Source organism: Protopterus annectens, chromosome 14.part0, assembly GCF_019279795.1.
Source record: "Protopterus annectens isolate FY-2018-M chromosome 14.part0, PAN1.0, whole genome shotgun sequence".
NCBI lineage: Eukaryota > Metazoa > Chordata > Ceratodontiformes > Protopteridae > Protopterus > Protopterus annectens.
Window position 1 is genome coordinate 762,375,634 of NC_056748.1, and position 16,940 is coordinate 762,392,573.

Genomic DNA, 16,940 nt, shown 5'->3' on the forward strand with positions numbered 1-16,940 from the left:
CTGATGCGCGATTGTGAAGAAAGTGAAAACAAAATGGCATCTGTAATGAATATCAACTTGATCATAGAAATGCACAGGCAAGTCAGATCTCATAAGTGCCCTCTATTTTCATATTGCCAGCCTTCCTAGTTGCCTCCCTAAAATATAGCCACCTTCTGTGTACCCCTCTGATACTAATCTATGACAAAAGTGAAAGCAACAATCACAGTATATTTCAACTTGTAGTTCTCAGATACTATATACTGACCACACCCCCACCAATCCATAATAGTGATCTCCTAACTATTCTTTGCTTTCTTCCACAGACTGACCTCCAAATAAAGATCCACTACTAGTGACCATATGTTATATGAATGGCCACAGTTATGTATCTCATCTTGATGCTATAGCCCTGAAGATTCAAGCATCTGCTGCTTCCAGTCATGTCTAGTCAAATGATTAGAGGCTGCAGGAAAACACAGAAATCTATTACCTTTAACAGACAATCTCTTAGAGGGTATAGGCATGAAGGTACTGTGCAGAAGGGTAGAGCTGGCAGCTAGCTTGGCTCATTATTTGTTCACTAACTTGCTAGGCTATAAGCCCAAGATGAGCTTGTGCTCGAGCTCATGCTCGGCTTGAGTCAACTGCCTCATCTACCCATACATGAGGTCTGTTTCAGTTTTATCACTATTAAACACATCACTTGAAAAATTAGTATACAAGCAGCTAAATGAACTTCTCAACTTATTAAATCCTTTTTCAGTATGGACTTAGGCAAGGTCAAGCATTCTTGCAACACTGCTGCTGCTAAACAACTTCATTTACTTTAGGGTGGGAGGAAAGGGAACTTAGAAGTAACATCTTCTGATCTCTGCTATTAGATTATGTTAAAGCCTAGTTTACTGATAATCCTAGCCTACAGTTATTCATAAGTTGACTGATTAGTTGATTAGCTAAAATAAGATTCAGTAGAGAACTGTTTTCCACCTTTAGTTTGGACAGACATCACAATAATCAGTCCTTAGTCTGTTGCTTAACAAAGGCATGTCAAGCTGCTTATGGGAAAATATAACATGCTATACAAGATGACCTGGTCATCCTCACATCCAAAACAACTCAATAATCTGCTGAACAAAACATTCATAAAGCTCTTGTCCTGAATGAATGACACAAAATGACTATGAATTTGAGCCAGATCTGGGCAACATTTTGGCACTAATCCATGCACATCCCAAGACCAGCAAATTAGAATTTCATAGCCAACTCAGTTACGACTCTTAAGAGAATATAGTGAAAAAAATACCTAATATTGCTCTTGACCAACCTCTTGTCTTTAACTTTCAGTTATAACATATTGGAAGGAAATTATTTGTTATGCTAAAGGGTGTTGTACAACAATGAAATGTCTTACTAGATACGGTTGCTTCATACTTATAAAAGACACTGTAATAGCAGTACTGGGTTACAGTATTCCTGTTCTGAAACAAATTGTTACTCTCTGACACTTTCTCCCAATAAGAAATATCACTATGAGCCTTATGTGAAAGCAAAATGTCACTTCATCTTTCAAAGATCATCATTTTCCTTGTAAATTTCACCCACAAAAATTCACATACAAATCACAGTCTAAATACTCTTTTTTCTTACACATTACTGTGAAAAGATCATATGTTCAAATAATCGGTGCTCTTGTCTTACTCACCAAATAATCTGTATGCTTGTCTCACTCACCATTCTCCCCATCTGCCCACAAAACTTTTATATATACACTGCTAAAATATGCGATGCCTTACCTGTGAGTATTTGCTGTCTTCTGTTTATTTGTCTTTAAAACATCTTCAAAATCTTGTCTTAAAATACTGACAGCAGCCATGATAATTGTTGGGATTACATAAAAACATAGTTTACAAGAAAAGACTTGCATTTCTCAATGGTACTTTCCCCTCACATGTCAAAACCTGATTATTTTAGTCTTCTTAAGGAATTCATCATAGGCACTTATACTACCAAAGTAACCCTTTCATACTCTTATCCACACATCTTATCTAACTATCCATTATAGTCTAGGTCTTAAACACATTTTTACCTCATCAGTAATACTGTTCCTTTCTTAATCTGGATGGTTTACCTAAAACTTCTTTTTCTCTTTTTTATTTAGAAATTCTAAAGGGTGTGATTTCCTAACCATCTTATATTGTCTTCTGTATTTCTCTTCATGATTATGACAGTTGCAAAATCTAAGAGTAAAGAAATTTTCCCTTTTCTCCAAGTCACATTTTTTAAGTTTCTAACTGTCTCTAGGTCATGGCTGAAAATATGTCCTCGTCTACCTACATGCACAAATAAGATCAATAGACAGAGAGAAGGGGAGATAGATACATGTAGCCATTCTAGCAAAAACATCTGATATCTATGCAAGAATTATTTTCTTTAACAGAGTCACTCCTGTCTCGCATGCCTATATGGGACATTTGTTACTGAACAGGGAGCTTTCACAGGAAAGTCACACTTTAACTAGCCAGCTCCACAAAGTAGAGAGATAAAACCTTAATTATGATGCTGGTAACTCCAGTTTGATTAGCAACTTGTATGCCTGTAGGAGTTGGCCAGGGAGGATGAGAGTGATTGGCAACTGCTAGTTTACCCACTCAGGATAGATGAAGGTGGCTTTGGCTCAGCATAAGTGTAACACCTAGTGGGACCACTAAATGTTATGCCCAGTGGTATCTGAGCCTCTGAGATCAAAATGCATTGCATTATAAGACAACTAGAATTCAGAGGAACTAATGAGGAGGAGGGTCATTCCTCCACTGAGGAGAGGGGGACCTCTCCTCAGGAACAGCAAGCTGGCCTGCTCCCTACCACCTGAGTCTTGCCAGGAAACAGACAACTGATGGGGATTTCTGGCCAGGAATAACTGGGCCATATGTATCTTTCCCAGCTCTTTAGTGTCTTCCTCTTGTCTCCATAACAAATGTGCTGATTGAGTTTAGTTAGAAAAGCTATCAGACAAGGCCCTAGGGGCAGCAAAAAATATTACTTTAACTAAGATTTTCATTTGTTTTACCAAATACAGAGTCTATGTTTTGAACATTGTTTTCTTTTGCTTTATATCATTATAAAATGTTTGTAATATAGTACACATCTGAAATACTTGAGGGAATTTGAAAAAAACATTTTTTCCTCAAATATCAGGACATTTGCCATATTTATGTTTTTTTCACAGGTATAACTGCCAAACTCAGGACAGTTCTGTAAAAAAGAGTTAGTGGTTACACTATTCTTTAGTGGATTTTTCATAAAGCTGATAAATGAGATCTAGTGAAAGCCTAAAAACTACAACTGAAATTTCCAGAATACTGAGTATTTAAGGAAAAACTGATATCAAGTCTGGTAACGCTGTATCTCAGAGTATCACCCTTACTCTGAGATGCAGTGATACTAAATTTAGTATATATAAGTGAAACTCCCCTTGCAAAATGCTTTAATGGCATTGCAGAAAGGGTCAACATTCACTGCATTTCCTTGCCAGTCACATATTACTTTTCTTAATTCATTGTATTTCCTTTCCAATCACACATTATTTTTTGTAGTGTGAGCTCAATATATTTTACCTGGCACACATTACTTTTTTGTAGTTCACTATATTTCCCTGCCAATAACACTTTTCATATCTGTGGGACTTGTAGTTATGAGTTTCACATTTCAGATAGGAACCCTTGATAAATTGAAAAAAAAAATACTATGAAAAATAGAATTTTTTCACAAACTGTGTTTATACTATGTTAATTACTTGTATCATTTAATATATTTTTCTGAATGTTTTTATTTTATGTGCTGCCCAATATGTTTATAAGCTGAAAAAATCATATCTTCTTTCATTGTTGTTCTGTTTAATATGCAAAGAATGTATATTATTCCTTGAAGTACAATGTCATAGGTTCATGAGTCAGTACCATTACAGTACGAGGCAAAAAGCATATTCACAGGTTCCCTCCAGCCTCAAAAAGGGCAGCACAACATAGACTAAGGAAAATTTTGAGGTTACCCATCCCACCTTCTTGGATCACTTTGAATGTGTTACTCAGCTTGATGTGTAATGGAAATTTGTTTAGAGACAGAGATCTATATTCAGATACTGTTGATAAAAATACATGGAGAATAAGGTCAAAGACACTGGCTAGATCTACATCTGCTGTATGTACTTCTTCACTGACTTTTCCAAAGAAATTTATATGGTTAAACAGGTGGGACCTGCCTTTGACAAAGACGAGTTGATGAAAGGTCAGGATCAAGAGATTTTCAATGTCCAGAATAATGATGTCTGAGATAAGATATTCCACAGCTTTGTATAGGAGGCTAATAAGACTAATGGCCTAAAATTACTAGGGTTTATGGTTAAGCCGTCTTTGTGTAATGGCATTAGAGTGGTTCTTTTCCAGGTTTCATGAATGTAGTAAATGAAGCTACTGAAATTAAAGAGTTTAATTAAGGGTTTGATAGGCCACATTTGATACTCATAATCAAGCATTGTGGTATGTTATCATGCCCCATGGGTGAGGTGTCCTGAAGTTTTCAGAGAGAGAGAGAAATATGATGATTTGTTCCATAGTAAGTTTATCAGTGTGTATCAAAATATCTTAGTTCATTAAGATAAATATTTTGTAGATAAAAAGTGTATCAGAATTTTTTAACAAAAGTGTAGCCTTGTTCAATTGCTATTTAAATCTTAAGGTTTTCAGACTTATTGGTGTTGAATTAATTTACATATTTACCTTTGTCCTATTCTACAGCAATTATTACTGTAGTGAGGTGAATTATTGTTTCCTTTATGCTATACAATTCAATCAGAAATTTTCACTGAGATAAAAAGCAGCAATGTTGTTGTTGATGTTGTTGTGTCTTTCGGCTTTTCCCGGTTAGGGGTCGCCACAGCGGAACTCCGGTCCGCTAATGATTGGCAGTAGATTTTTATGTGCCAAGTTGCCAGCCCTGACACACAACCTTCAACGAAGGTACGCCCATTCACACATGTGTCCACAGAGAAGACGCTTTAGCTGAGAATCAAACAGGACAACGTCTTAATGTGAGGTAACAACGCTACCGCATTTCATTGACTGCTTTTGATTTTCATATAAAGAATAAATTTCATTTGCGGGTTCTTCTTGGAGATGATAAATTGTCATCCATAATGAAATTAAAAAAGTAGATCATATAACATGTCAACCTTCTATGAAAGGTTGCAACAACTCCTTTCTATACTCTTAATCAATGTGTGTTTACTGTACTAGCCATGATGAATGTAACCAAATGACTGAACAAAATGTCTTTTTAACTGTATTGTTTACTGTAACACACTGTGCTCCTTATAGTATATTTACTTTTTGCTCTTTTCTTGACCTTGAATCTGTACCTTATTAACTTTTTGTCTCTGTACTGTACTTTATTAACATAAGCTGTGATGGTGCAGCAGTAGCGTTGTCGCCTCACAGAAAGAGGTTCTCTCATTCGATTCTTGGCTGGAGCACCTTCTGTGTGGAGTCTGCATGTCCTCCCCGTGGTCAAGTGGGGTTCAAAAGACATACGTGAATGGGCATGCCTTCGTTGAAGGTTGGGCATCGGACTGGCACCGTAAAAATCAACTGCCAATCATTAGCGGACCGGCGTTCCGCTGTGGCGACCCCTAACCTGGAAAAGCCGAAAGAAGAAGAACTGTACTTTATTAACATGTGTATTGTATTTACTGCATTTGCTGTACAAATCTTTGTGGAGCTTTTCTCCCTGTGCCTCCGCTGAAAATGAGACCCATGCCCAGTCGGACTTTCCCTGTAAACAAATATAAAATAAATAAATAATAAATAAGTAACTTGTACACAAATCTTTTGTCAAACTGAGTACTGTCCCATACATTTTTTCATTCTTTTCTTTTGCATTTTCACTTGTTTCTTTGTTTAGTATCGTAAAATTTAGATTTTCTGGTTAATCGCTGAGGATTATAGTTGGCCAATAATGAAAAACATTATAGAGTTTCATATTTATTATTCAGAAAATGTATTGATAACAAAACTTGTTGCTCTATTAACTTTTTAATTAAATTAGAATATTTAAAAAATATCCCTCATTTTGGTCTTTGTTTCACCACTGTTTTTTGGTATTGTCCCTAATTTTTGAGCAAATAAATTAAGAGATCTAGCTATGTTGCCTACTAATTTACTAGTTTATACTACTTATAGGTGAATAAACTGCTTTAATTAGTTATGTCAGCTTTAAGTTTGGGTAGATTATGTTCCACTTAGTGATGGAAAAAGTGGTTGACATTTGTTTAATTTTACTTGTTACGCAGCAGTAACCATTTCATCAAGCATTGCAGAGTAGACAGTGATGTTGTGTTAGCATAAAAGGATTGGCACCATATCTGTCATACAAATTGTAGTAAAAATGAAAGTAAACTAATACCAGTTGTAATTTTGTCAAAAACATGTTAGTAGTTTGGAACATCTGAAAAGGATAACATTTTCAGGATTAATTATTAAGATGAGAAAGCAATGCTGAGGTGAGCATGATGGAATTCATAGTGCTATCCAGTGAAGAAATGCAAATGGCAGCCAGTAGTTTATATTTATTCCAGTCTATTTCATTACAGCTGTATAGCTTGTTTATAGTATGAGACACAATTTGACCTGGCTTGGTAGTTTACATGGATAAAGGCCTGAGTTCAGCTCAGGAAACCCAGGCTGGAATAACTTTGCATTTGATGGCAGAGACATGGGGTGGGTATATAGCTCTAGAGTGGACAATGCAAATGTTCAGGGTATATTCATGTGGGGTGAAATTCCTATTGGAGAACAGGTTAAATAAATGCAGTACTTCCTTTTAATGGAGAAGGGCAATCTTACATGTTAACCCCTTGCAGAAGTGAAGGGCTGTATATAGCTGACACTCACTGTATAATCCACCCATGGTTTGTTAGTGGGAGTGTGCAAGGGATTGAGGTGGAAAAAGAAAAACTCTTGAACCAACCCAATGCCTGCTTAAAAGATGTCTCTTGTTGGCTGACTCTTGCCATCAGTGGAAAGGGAAAGAGAAAGAAATGCTGATTGCCTGGGAAGAGGAAAGGTGATGATTAGTAGCATGGGAGCAAAAACTGCAGAAAAAAAACTCATGCTAAGCTTCATACAGTATGTGGTTTGAACAGAATTTTTTTTAATTCAGAGGCTCTCATACAGAGAAAACATCATTGTGAGTAGTTATTCTTCCAGGCTGATTCACCTGTGTTAAGAGTTTGCCAATTAATTGATTTGCTATGTCCATAGATCAAGTACAATGGTAACCCTAAGTACTTCTTTGAATTATCAGTGCAATTCAGTATAAAGAGCATTTTTATGGCTACAACCTTAAATGATTTTCTCTTAAGCTTTATATTTTTAAATATGCTGATAATGTTCATTTTTAAAAGTTACGGAGATGGGTCTTCCTTTATATCCTGAGGCAGTGCTCATCCAAAGGCAGCAGTTAGAGATGCCATGATAAAGCTGACCTTTCTTCACATCTTCCATCCTGTTCAGCGTAACCCATGGTCTGCAGCAGGTATATTTAATCCTTTTCCAAATAAAAGAAAAAGAGTTGACAGGGTGGCCTTTGAAATCTGTTATGCTTTCATCTTCAGCTGTCTTGTTTCCAGTCGAGTGCACTTCCCACTGCTTTTTCAACTTCGCTGTCCATTATGGCCTGTTTCTCTAAGAAGGAAAATGGTTTGCTATTCCTAATGTTATTGTGTGTCTGTTTGTCAACCTGTAGTTACTTCTTATTGCTTTTTCAAGCAATAGTTATTTCACATTGCACAGCCACTGGTAAGGCTATGAACTAATTTGTACATTAAAACAAGGGGCTCCAGCAGTTGTGTTTTTGTAAGTTACCACTACATAAAGCTCATTGTCTGCTCAGAACAGTATGGCATCACACTGCCTAACTCTATGTCATCTGCTACAGAATCCATCACATGGTTTGTTCCCTACTTTATCTGAAATTAATTCTGATTGATTCATGTAGTGTCTGTAAGACCCTAAAGTACATTTTGCAAGGCTATTCAACATAATTATTTCCTCTCTCTCTTCGTCCAGGGTAGAAGATGATAGCAAAAAGAGTAATTTGTTCCAGTTAGGCTTCAAAGTAAAGTAGAGATCACTAAACATGGCTAAACTGTTGAATGGGACCAAGGAATCACAGAAGAATGGCACATTTTCAATGTAAACTGAAATCAGCTGCACAAAAGCTTTCAGTACAAATGTACAGACAGGTATGGGAAAGCTAAAGAACAATAGAGGTTACAATATACCTTTTCAATATCTTCCTGTTGTTTAGTCTGTGTAGAAGTACATGAAGAAGGACAATTACCTTAGACGGTATAGTTTTAGAAATAACATAGACACAGCATATAAACATCATATAAGAATGTGCTGAGCACGCACACACATATAAATAGTCACATTACAATAATATAGCATTTTACAGTAACCTTTGTATAGAATTGGGGTACATCAACATTTTATTTAGCTGGGAATAAATATTTTGTTTTCCTAATAATGCTAATGAATTGGGTGCTTATAGAACACCTGCATGACCTTCCCATTTGACTGAGTAGGCCCCCAAATCTCTTTTATAGTCCTTGTTTGTCCAGATTTCCTCATTACTAGAACTCTCAGTTGCTTCTGTACTTTTTGTTTGCCATGTTGTTGTATTTCCTTCTCAACACTGGGCTCTCTGCACATATTCATGTCATTTTTGCAGGCTTGTGACTCTTTTTTTTTCCCTAATTGAGGATCTCATTCACTCTGCTGACCTAAGATAACTATGCTTCTCTGTCAGTTTTCCATTAAAGCACCCATTTTGTTCCCGTGTATGCATTTTTTTTAAAGCAAAGAGAGCAAGCTGGGCAACAGCTTCTAGAGATCATCATGCTATGAATATTAGGGTTAGGGATTTTTTTTAGTTCAAATGTTTTCATTACATCTTGAATCGCAATGATAGCAAAGCAAGTTACACAAGTTTCAGCAGATAAACCCTATTTACAGAGACCTTTTGTATGAAAATACTCTGTTTATTTACCTGCTTTTCCTTTCTCCATGCTCTACTAAGGTTTGTCAAGTCATGTAAAAATCCACAACCCTCACCTGAACAGAAGGAGATGTAATAAATATCTTCCATCCTCTCATGGAATGTAATAACTGGCATTCTAGGATCTAAGCTGGTATTTAAACCTAGTTTATACACTGCATACCTTTATGCTACTATAATAGATGTATATATTTTATTTTGTTGCCATTTCAGTAGTGACTGTTTTGCTTTCTTGATAGCCTATTTTATTCTCCATAGCATTTTAATGTGTGTGCTGAAGTCCCTTCTATTTCTCAAGCATTTTTTCTCAGACCTTTCATGACAGACTACAAAGAAGTGATTACAAGTTTAGTCTCAGAGCTGAATGTTCGTAAAACTATTGTTCTTTTGTCAACTTGTTCATTTTTATGCTGTCATATTTCACTCTTATAGCAGGCAATTATTTTGTACACTATGTAGTGGGCACAGCACTAAATTATGCCATGTTGCAAGGTAAAGTATTTGGTATGCCAGCAAATAGCATCGCTACATCATTTACTGCCTACAGGATAGAACCTACTTTTTTATCCATACCACCTTGCAGGATATAAATTTTTTTCATATTGTCCTGCTTACCCTAAATCAAAAGGTTTGGGCAGGTAGAGTCGTTAGAATGCAGGACAAATGGGCCAGTACTTGCTTCTACTGAGAAGGAATGCTGAAATTTTTTTTCTGTGCTGTGTGGAATGGATTTTAACCCTGCTCTCTGAAGATAAATGGTAATAAATGCCCTGTCTCTGACAACTTTTCTGCTTAGCCCCTCTCTGAACCCAATTACACTAACTAAAATGAATGTGCTCGTATATGACAGATTTTTTTTTCCCTTGTTTGATTAAAGACACCCAGCTCCATTGCAGCTGGCATACCCATAATTCATTGTAAAGATGGCTGAATTTCATCATCTGTTTTCCCAGCCTGGGCTGAACTAAGGCTTAACTAGGACTGAATAATTTAAAACAGTCATTATATTCAATGTTTTCCCTTACTGTCAACTGTAAAATCTGTACAGTAGCTGCAGGAAAAATGGCTAATTTGAATTGATAATAAGAAAAGTGGAAAATGTCATCTATTTCTGAGGCTTCTTGGAGCAGATGCATGCTAAATCTTGTATAATGAAAGAATATGCCGATGTCAATTATGTAACAGAATGACTTTACAGTGGTTTGAGGCACTGTGCTAACGCATCTACTGATATTATCGCATAAAAAACACCCATCAAGATTTCTCATAAATATGGAAAGGAAGTAAGATTACATTATAAATTTGAATGTTATGAATGTGTATGAGCACAAAGAGTTTGCCTCATAACTGAATAGTAAAAAGGTCCATATTTCAAAAACTTACAGGCTGTTTAACATTGACATTATGGAAGCAAACGATTGAGATTTCCTGGCTAACAGCATTTTTAAGATACTGTTCAAGTATGTCTTTACAGAACATATTGGAATAGTGCTTGATAACTGGTGTATCAGCAAGGTACACCTACTGTGCACATTGAAAATAGGCATCAGAAAGGAGAGTTAAGAGCGTAAATGTTTGAGCAAATCTCTGGTAGAAGCATGTTTTTTCTCTGCCATGATCCAGTTGATTTTCATTCGGTGCATTTTCACATAATACACTTGACCATGTTTGTTTATTTTAGGTACATTACATAAACAACATGCTTACCTGCATGCTGGATCTTAGACCCTCTCTGAAGTGCACAGGTAACAGGCAGGCTCAAGAGCATGATGTTACTATGCCAAGACAAATGAACAGAATACACGTACTTGCAAATCATACACAAAAAAAGCTTGTATTACATGCTTGCAGAGAAGAAACACTAAAGTAACTACAGATAAAACCGTCTACTATTAGTAAATGAAGAATCAGTATAATAACGGTTTGGTACTATTACAAAAATTGCATTAAACACACTTCACTTCCATGATTAGATATTGCATTGTAGAAAGGCAGGTTGTAGGGCACTATTCCTAAATTACTCTTGTTTCTTTAAGTGACAGTGATCCACCTTGTGGAGGAGTGATCATTTAAAACAGTGGACAGAACTTTAGAATTTTTTTTGCATTCAGTGTACAGTAAATGGATCTCAAAGTTTAGAAAGGGTTATGCAGATTTAGAATTTTATGAATATTTGGCCAGTGTGTATTATATGTCTAGGACAGTTCTAACATTTATATAATGGATGGGTAGAAAATGTGTTAAATGAATAGTAACATAGGTGTTAGGAGATCATTCCTTATATTGTTAAAATCATAACAATACACCAGGAGTGCCTTTTTTGCCACCCTGTAAGTCAGAAAGCTGGCAATGGTGGTTTCTTTCCACAAGAGAAGGACTTAAAAGGAGGTTGGTTGCTGTTGACCATTTTACCTCACTAACATTCTAAGGGACCCCAGGCAGAAGGCTATGTATGGCAGATTGATGCAGGTTTTAAGCCCCATTCCCTTGTGTTCCTCAACCAGTGTGAGAACACCGCACCCATTTGTTTACTACACAAGTGGCAGTTCAATCAGCCAGTCTGTTTTCATTGAGAACCTGGGTGGCAGGGATGAGTCACCTATGACTTTACAGTGTCACCAGCACCTAACATCCTCACTGACAGTGGCAGTGACATCCCAAAATTGCTGCATGCAAAGGGCACATTCATATAGCCATATGTACCAGCCCTCTACCAATGTTATGTACCACTGAATGCAGTATGGAGTCAGACTGACCCATACAGCTGCAGCTATACAGCTACAATTCTATAGGCATTAAAATTGTAGTGAGTCTAACCACACACATCCTCCCCTCAAGATGGACTAGTCAGTGTCAACTGTTCATTCCTGTTCTCCAACATTTGGTACCTCTAGTGCCAGTACTTCTACTCAAAAGCAGGTCACATGGGTTGTAGTCAGGGCTTTGCCTCTAAACCATGGAGCAGGGGCCTGACTGTTACTTTTATGGACGGTAATAGAAATCAATACATCATACAGTAAAGGCCTTGCTAATGTAGTCTGAGTCAGTTTAAAAATTGTCTCTTCACCAAGGTACATAAGGATTGGGTTGCCACCTTTCCAAATGCACAAAGTCAGGCATTTGTTTTACAGGAACATTGAATTTTGAAGGACAAAACATGCTCACAAGCAGTGCAAAGGACTGGACTTCACTTAAAAAAAAAATAAAAACTTACTCTTGTAGAGTTCTTGTTGTGTCTGTTGCCTCACATAATATTGAGATGTTTCACATATAAAATAATTATTTTGTGAAACAGTTAGAGGAAAGTTAGGAAATACTTTTGTGATAAAAATGTCAGGATATATGCAGTTTTTCATTTTCCCCCCAACTGGACACAACTGCTCAATAAGGACCCTGCTGCATAAGGAGGGACAGGAGGTATCCCTACTTATGGAAACCCTTTAGTTATAATTTAAATGGAATCCAGCAAGGCAATGCATCACAAGAGACTGATAGGAGAGTTAAACAGTACAGTGGTGTGTAATGATTACTGGACTAGAGGCAGACTATCTGATCAGCAGGTGGTTGTTACATCAGGAACAGCCAGGTCGAGAATAATTAAGCCATGGATTGCCATGGGATTAAGTGTTTTGGTTAGTTTATTTGTATCAGATATCACAATTTATTTATTTATTTATTTACATTTGTTGACCGGGAGCATCTGACTGGATGTAGGTCCATTTTCAGCGGAGTCCCGGGGAGAAAAGCTCCACAGTTAAAATATACAGACAGTAGTTACATTGGATTTACATAGCAATTAACAATTTGATCAACATAGCAATTAAAAATTACAAACATAGTTACAGATGAAGAACATAGTACATCAGTAGACAACTAGAATCTTTATCATCTGTGAAGTACATAACAGACATTAACAATTGTTACAATAAGACATTCCTGCTGTATAATAAGTAGTTAGGCTTATGAGCATCCGAGCTTGCTATAATCAAGGTAGTTAGTGAGGTGGAAAGAAAGATAGTGGGTGGATGGGGTGGGAGATATTAGCAGGGGAGTTGCAAGGGCATAGACAGCATGTTTTTAGGTGCGTTTTTAGTAATGTTTTGAAGTGGGTGCATGATGGTACAGAGGTAATTGTGGGTGGGAGGGATTTCCATAATTTGGCTATGGTGCAAGAGAATAGTGTTTCTCCAGCAGAGTTATTGGCTTTAGTGACCTGTAACTGATTTTTGTTGCTGAATCTTAGTGGTCTGGTGGTACGATAGGGTTGGAGTAGATTCTGGAGGGATAGGACTTTTAGTGGATGGTTTACTAGTTTGTGGGTGAGTGCATGTTGATACCATTGAAGGAGGTGAGGGAGCTCAAGCCAGCCAGTTCAGCAAGGGAGAGACTACAGTAGGATGGCCCTATGGCAAATTTGGCAATTTTGTTGTAGCAGGCCTCGAGCTTGTTTAGATTGCATTGCCTTAGGTTGGTATATATTGGAGAGGCATAAAGTAGGGTGGAGATAAGGTGGGAATTTGCTACTGAAATCTTTGCTGCTTTGGTGAGAAATTGCTTATTTCTGTATAATGCTCCTAGTTTTTTGTGGACTTTTTTATGGATATGTCAATGTCAAATTTTTGTTTATTGTCTATTTCAACTCCTAGCAATTTGGTGTGTTCTGTTGGGTGTATAGTGGTGTTGTCTTTTGCTGTGATGTTAAACTGAGAGTTGTTTTGAGTATGTTTGGTGGATTGGAAGATGAGTAGTTTAGTTTTGTTTGGGTTGAGTATTAACTGGCCATTGGATAACCAGGTTTCAACAGAGGAAAAGGCTTCCTGTGTGACTTTTTGCAGTTTGGGTAGGGACTGGGCTTAGCAGATGATGATTGAGTCATCTGTACATTGTATGAGTGTGCCATGTTTGGTGGCAGAGGCTAGCTTATTGGTGAAAATAGAGAAGAGTATGGGTCCAAGGATGGATCCTTGGGGAACCCCTATAGAGACAGGTAGTTGGGGAGATATGTCATTCTGCCATACAACAGATTGTTGGCGGTCAGACAGGTAACTCTGAAACCATTTGGTGACTGATAGAGAGAAGGATAGGTTATTGAGGACAGAGATGAGTTGTTTGTGTGGGACCATGCCGAATGCTTTAGACAGGTCTAGGAAAGTAGCAGAGGAGAGATAGCCATTGTTTTAATGCTGAAGTATAGTGTTAGTAAAGGAGACCAAGGCAATGGTGGTGCTATGGTTTGGTCAGAAACCATGTTGAGTATTGGAAAGGAGGTTGTTAGTAAGAAGATAGTCTGAGACCTGAGAGTGAATGCATCTCTCTAGTATTTTGGAGATTGGAGAGAGAATAGCTATGGGGCGGTAATTGGTTAGTTCTGTGGAGGGGCCGCCTTTGTGGAGGGGAATTATATGTGATACTTTCCATAGTGTGGGAACGTAACTTTCTGACAGAGATCGGTTATTCAAGATGGATACTGGGTAGGCTAGAGCATCAGCTGCGATTTGTAGGTATTCACTAGAGAGGTTGTCTGCTGATAATTTGGAGGGCTTAAGTTTAGTTAAGAGTTTTTTTTATGTTGGAGGTAGGAACAGGAGAAAAAGAGAAGACAGTGGGGAGATTACTAGTTGAAGGTGTGGGTTGGAGTGGAGGGGCGGGTTGTGTTGTCCAGGTAGTGATACTATGGTTTGTGTGAAGTGTGTGTTGAATGAGGTAGCAATATTTCGGAGGAGTAAGGGATGTTAGGAGGAGGGGCACTGATTTTACCTGGGTGGAGGATGGAGTTTATGGAGGACCAGAATTTTTGGGGTTGTGTTGGGAGGAGTCTAGGGCAGACTGGTAGTATTGGAATTTGTCCTGTTTTATTAGCTTTTTGACTCTATTGCATAGTTTAGTTGAGGGGGTTTTGGTTTTGTGCCAGTGCTCCCAGGCTTTATCCCTGTTTTTCATTTCTGACTTAGTAGTTTTCTGTAGCCATGGGGATGGTTGTGCTTTGGTTCTGGAAAGTCTTATGGGGGATAGTAATTAAGGATGCTCAGGAAGGTAGTATTAAAAAATTCAACTGCGTCATCAAGACTGAGGTACTTTAGAGGATGCCAGTTACATTCTTTGAGGGATGAGATGAATGTGAGTGGGTTAAAGTTTAGTTTTTTTACGTATTTGACGGTAGATGACAGGTTTAACTTGGTATAGGTGTTTTTGAGTAGGAATGTTGAGGAGTGATCACTGAGGCTATCCGATAAGCAGCCTGCTATATATGACTAGTCTTATTGACTAGTATCCAATCCAGGGTAGTGTGCTTGTTGGAGTTTTTATTTATCCTGGTTGGCGAATGGACTAGTTGGGTGAAGCCATAAAGGTTTAGATGATGGGTTGGATGGTTGCAAGAACAGGACTGCCAGTCAATACTGAAATCACCTAAAATTATAGTTTCTTGGGGGAGATGGTGGGCAGTCCAGCTGAGGAGGTTTTCTAGTGGAGGGATGTTTTGGCCAGGTGGGAAGTAGCATCCAATTATGTTGATGGTTTTATTTTGGTTTATTTTGAGGTTGGTATATATTATTTCTTCATTGCCTATTTGTGGAGCTGATGATTTACGATCTGGATGTTTAGATGCTGTTTAAATATTATAGCTATACCACCTCCTTTCTTGTTTAGCCGGTCTACTCTTAGAGTGCCGTAACCGGTAAGGAGGATTTGCTCACTGGTAATGTGAGGTTTTAGCCAAGTTTCTGTCAGGATGACTATATCTGGAGATGATTTGGAGAGTGGAATTGTTATATTCAGAAGATGAATGAGGTAGTAATAGATTGGGAGGCTGGTCTCTACTGAGAACTGCAGTGGCTGACATTGCAGGTGGATAGGTGGTAACTGGGATTTAATGTAAACAATATAAAGGTAAATACTTTGGAGGTGTAGGCACATAGAAAAATATAGTCTTGCTGAGCTTGCCTTTAAGCAGTGTAGAACAGGAAATGGATTTAGGAGTAATAAAAATCCCTAAACTGAATCACACTACTGACATTGAAGAAACAGTGATGAATGCCTGTAAGATGGCGGGGTTCACAATGCAAGAAATCAAAACCAGAGACACATACATACTTTTGGTTCTTTAAATTGTGTCCATCATGTGTCAGAGTCTTACAGTCATGGATCTTTTCTACTCTATGTAAGGCACCCTTGGTCCCTCTGGCCATTGTGGACAGTCATGTAGGACATGAATTCTTGTAGTTTGGGCTAGAGGTTCTGATCAGTGCACAACAGGTAGAACATTTTGTCATAATTGCAATGTGAATCTGATTTGGCATTAATAAAAGATCACTGATAGCGCAATAACTACTCCAGTCTCAGTGGCTTTACCACCCCCCTTGATTTCTCCAGTATACATTGCCATATAATTAAGCATAGTGAGGAAGGACTTTTATTGCACTATCCTTGAACTGAAGCAGCTGGCTATTAGAGCTGCCATCTCTTTGAATTTGTCATTGGAAAAGGAGCAAACAGCAGGTGTTTTCTTGCATACTGTCCAAGTAGTAGTGTGAGGACATTCCTTCAGGAGCTCACCAGCTTCCTTTTGACTTCAGTGTTGATATCACCCAGGTAGCTAATCGTAGATGACTTCAGCATGAGAACTCAAAAGGAATTGGTGATGTCTGCAAAGAGGTTCCTCTGATTAGTGAAAGGTTTGAGTGCGCTCTGGTTGAGAGGCAAGAGTTAAACCATTCTAATACTGTGCCCGTCAGCCCACAATAGGACTTTAGACCATTAGTGAAGATCCTAATGATCCACAGCATTACATATTACTGGGACATCAATGTGGAACAAAGTAAACTATAACCACCAATAAGTTATTA